Here is a 4798-nt window from a genome sequence, read left to right on the forward strand (position 1 = left end):
ATTCCATGTCTGACATTTGGGCTATGTCTATTCCATCTACCTCTCTCTCTGAGGATTCCTCTTTTCTTTTCATTGAGAGGTTGTTTCTGTGTCTTACCATGTTGGATTCTTCTTGTTTGTTTCTGTTTTTTGGATTTGTCTTCTTTGACTTCACACCTTTGTGGTATGAGATTCTTTATAGAAGATCTGGGGTTTTCCGTGGTGCAGTCTCTTTGATCTCCTGAGCCTGATGTTCTTGGTTTACCCTTTGTGTCGTTTGTTTATGTTGTCTGGTTATATTTCAGATGCTCTTTGGTGGGATCTTCCCTCTTGCTAGTTGATTGAGAGTCACTCTGTCCACTCTGTCTTGAGTTCTTTTGTGGAGATGCTGTTAAAAACATAAACACACAGCCCAGGCAGGAGACCCACACCCTCAAAAATATCCCCCACCTTCTATCCCGCTATCGTCAGCAAATGAGCCAGTATTAATATAAATGTAGAGAGGTTAGGGGTTTTATACTATAGGAAGAATAGATAAGAGTTATTTTTAAAGAGGAATAATATAATTTTTTGAGAGAGGAGATGATAGATTAGTAATAGTAGCAAGTAGTGTTGAGACTATGCAAGACAGTAGGTAATATTTACATTGTGTGTTAATAATAATAAAAGAAAAAGAGGGAAGAATGCAGAATATAGTATTAAATTTATATAGTAGTTATATTCTATTTATTTAGTGTGAAGGGGTGGCTAAACAAAACACACAAACAAATAAACAAAAATTAAAGAGGAAGGATGAGAAGGAGAGATGGTATGAAACAAATTAAAGAGATAGGTTAAATTTTTTTTCAAATAAAATTAAAAAATTAAAATTAAAACAAAAAATAAAAAATTTAAAAATATTAAAATAAAATAAAATACTAAAATAGAAATAAAAATTTAAAAATATATATACAAAAGAAAAGTGCTTACTCAGTTCAGCCTTTGTGTTTCGTCTTCTTTTTCTGGATCTACAGCTGGTCTAATGAGGCTGGCCAGAGGTTTCTGATCTTTGCAGGTTTGGCACCTTTTTGGAGCTGGCCAGGGAGCTTGTGCGCACGCTAGCCTCAGGCCTTCTGAGCCGTGCCCCGGGAGTTTGTCTCTTGCTGGGGCCCCGGACACTTGTGAACAGTGGAAGTCAGTGTCTGTGAGTCATAGCCACCCGCTGTTCCCGCACTGCAGCTGCCCGCCGTTCCCACACCCGCCTGGGCGGGCACAAGTAGAGCCCATGCAAGTGGTCTGCGCTCTGGCCTGGTGCCCAGTGGAGCTGGCCAGGGGTGTCTGCGCATGGTCTTCTGCGTGCCCAGCGGGCCCTCCCTGCACCTGGTGGGGCACTGATCTTATGTCTGTTGGTGTGTGTCCGAGGGGCACCTTGACGTGCGGTCCCGCGCACCTGGGCCAGTGAATGTTGGCACTTCCCTGTGCTCGCGCAACCCAAAGGGAGGGTTGGGAGTGGGCCAGTGCACTTCTGTGCCTGCGCTCCTCAAGAATGTCCTATCACCCCCAAGCTTTCCTCCCCTCTCAGCAGTTCACAAGAGAAAAATATAAAGGAAAATCATGTTCTCACATGCACAGCAGTATGCTGTTTCTTATCTTTCAGCGCCAATGCCACCTGGCATTGCCAGCGGGCAGAGATCCGCTCTCCTCCTGATTTCTCTCTGGGGAAGTGTGTGGTCACCAATAAAACTTTGTGTACTTTCAGCCACAGCTCGGAGAGCCAACCCTGTCAGAAACCCCATCTAGTCCCTTTTTCCTCCGCGATCCTCACCACACAGGTCATTCCCAGATGGTTTTCTCTAATCCAGCAGTGCCAAGGCTCGACTTCGACCAGTGTTCAGCTGTTCACTGAGATGTTCTGTCTGCAATTAGTCCAAACTACAGATGAGTCTCAGGAGCCAGAAAGCGCAGCCTCCCCTCACTTCTCCGCCATCTTCTCTCCTTAACAGCCTATGAGGCTCGTTTTTTGTCCTACCATGTGGTCTATCTTTGAGAATGTTCCATGTGCATTTAAAAAGAATGCATATTTTGATTTTGGGAGTGAAAGATTCTGTATAAATCAATTAAGTTCATTTGATCAAAAGTGTTGTTCGATGCCACCATATCCTTATTGATCCTTTCCTTGGAAGATCTGTCCATTGTTGACAATGGGGTGTTAAAATCTCCTATTATGAATGTGTTGCTGTTGATATCTTCCTTGAAGTCTTCCAAGATTTTCCTTATATAGTTAGGTGCTCCTATGTTGAGTGCATATATGTTTACAAATGTTATATCTTCTTGATTATTTCCTTAAGTATTATGTAGTGTCCTTCTTTGTCTCTTTATATGGCATTCATCTTGAAATCTATTTTATCTGATATAAATATTGCTACCCCTGCTTTTTTTTTTTCATGTCCGTTTGCTTGGAATATTTTCTCCATCCCTTCATCTTCGGTCTGTGTAGATCTTTCGTTCTGAAGTGGGACTCTTGTAGACAGCATATATGTGGGTCATGTTTTCATATCCATTCAGCTACCCTATTTCTTTTGATTGCAGCATTTAATCCGTTTACATTAAAAGTTATTATTGATAGGTACTTATTCATTGTCATTTTTTCCCTTTTCACCTGTGTCCCTGCCCCCCACCCCCCACCCCAACCCACTGCCTCACTTTTTCTTCATGTTCTTAAAGCAGTCCCTTTAGCATCTCTTGCCATGCTGGTTTGGTGGAGATTTATTCTTTTAGCCTTTTTTGTGGGGGTGGGGTCATGGAAACTCCTTATTTCACCTTCCATTTTAAATGAGAACCTTGCTAGGTAGAGTAGTCTTGGTTGCATGTTTTTGCCTTTTATTATTTGGAATATTTCTTGCCATTTCCTTCTGGCTTGTAGTGTTTCTGTTGAGTAATCACCTGGTAGCCTTACTGGAGTTCCTTTGTATGTTACTAGTTATTTCTCCCTTGCTGCTTTAAGATTCTCTCTTTGTTTTTAAATCTTACCATTTCATTTTGATGTGTCTTGGAGTGGGCCTCTTTGGGTCATCCTGATTGGGACTCTCTGTGCTTCCTGGTCTTACATACATGACTTTTTCTTTCACCAAGTTAGGGAAGTTTCTGTCATTACTTTTTCAAACAGGTTTTCTATCCCCTGCTTCTCTTCTTCTCCTTCTGGTATCCCTATGATATGGATATCATTACATTTAATGTTATCCTGCAGCTCCCTTAAACCCTCTTCATTCTTATTAGTATTTTTAATTTTATTTCTCTGTCTGAGAATTTATTTCTACCTTGTCCTTCAGCTCACTGTTATGATCCTCTGCTTCACCTATCTTGTTTTTAATTCCTTCTACTGTGTTCTTCATTTCAGATATATTTTTGTATTCTTCATTTCCTCCTGGCTCTTATTGGGTTTCTATGTCCTTTTTCATGCTGGTGTGGTTCTCAGTAAGTTCCCTGTAGCTTCCCTAGTATTCTTTGTAGTTCTCATTGAGCTCATTGAGCATCCTTGTAACCATTATTTTCAACTCAATGTCTGATAATTATGGTAACTCTATTTCATTTAGCATTATTTCTGGGGATTCCTCCTTTCCTTTTAATAGGGTTTTTTTTTTTCTTTGTTTCCTCATTTTATATGGCTCTTCTTGTTTGTTTCTTTTTCTTAGGTTGATCTGCTTTGACTCACTATGACCTTCTGTGGTAGGAGACTTGTGGGATTCAGTTGTGCTTCTTGATCTCCTGAACTTGATGTTCTTGAGATGCCGTTTATGCCATTTATGTGGACTCTCTGGTTGTAATTGGGTCTCTGGTTTAAGGGTTTAGGTTGTTGTCGGGTCATTCTTTAGTGGGTCCCTCCCTCCAGCTGCCTAACTGAGAATCACTTGGCCCACCATGTCTTGTTCACTGTCGTACAGGTGCCTTGTCTTCTATTTCATGATCTGCCCCTGGTGATGTCAGATAGTGTCCAGTCTGGCCCTAGGCAGCCTGTTTGAGACTACCAGCGATCCACAGTCTGTGGCTGTCTTCTTTAGTTGTTAATCTAGTCAATCTGTAATCAGCAGTCAGGCTCAAGAATCACAGGATGGGGCAGAATAATTCCTGTAGGTGGGGCTATTGCTTTCCCTCAGGTTGATGCTCTTGAATGAGACTGCTCTGCCTGAGCAAGACAGCTCTTGAAGTAGGGGGATGACTCATCACAGGGATCCTGGTGGCTGCGCCCTCAGTTCTTTCCCCAAAGCCACCATCCTAAGAGTCTCCTCAAGTGTCCACTCTCCCCTCTCCATTTACCAGAGTCCAGAGTCACTGGCTATAAATGAAATTTTATTTCTTGGACCTTTAAAAGTCTTTCTTTGTCCCTAGCCATTGCTCTCTGGCAAACAGAACCTCATTGCATTTCACAAGTGGATATTTTCTGGGTTACTTTCCTGGTCTGATGTTGTAGGCTGGGGAGCCCAACTTGGGGTTTAGACCCCATGCTTTTTAGGGTGAACCCCTTGGCTACTGTAATTTCCCTCTGGCACTTCAGCTGCCACCTGTGAGAGCCCAGTCAGCTCTCTCACATCTCCTCTGCATTCTGTACCACTCACATTGTGATTAAGTGGTTTATTCTGTCTGTCAGTGGTTATAAGGCTTCTCTCCAGCTATTGTAAGGTTGATTATTCCAGATAATTTCTTACAATTTAGTTGTAATTCCAGATTGGTCCTGGAAGGAGGTTAGTGTAGCCTTCTCCTCTGCCATCTTAGATCTCCCCTCCTTTATTTTTGATGAATAGTTTTAAAGGATATAGTATTCAAAATTGACAGGCTTTTTCTT

The sequence above is a fragment of the Furipterus horrens genome, unplaced genomic scaffold (genome assembly GCF_987537825.1).
Source record: "Furipterus horrens unplaced genomic scaffold, mFurHor1.1.pri manual_scaffold_8, whole genome shotgun sequence".
Lineage (NCBI taxonomy): Eukaryota > Metazoa > Chordata > Mammalia > Chiroptera > Furipteridae > Furipterus > Furipterus horrens.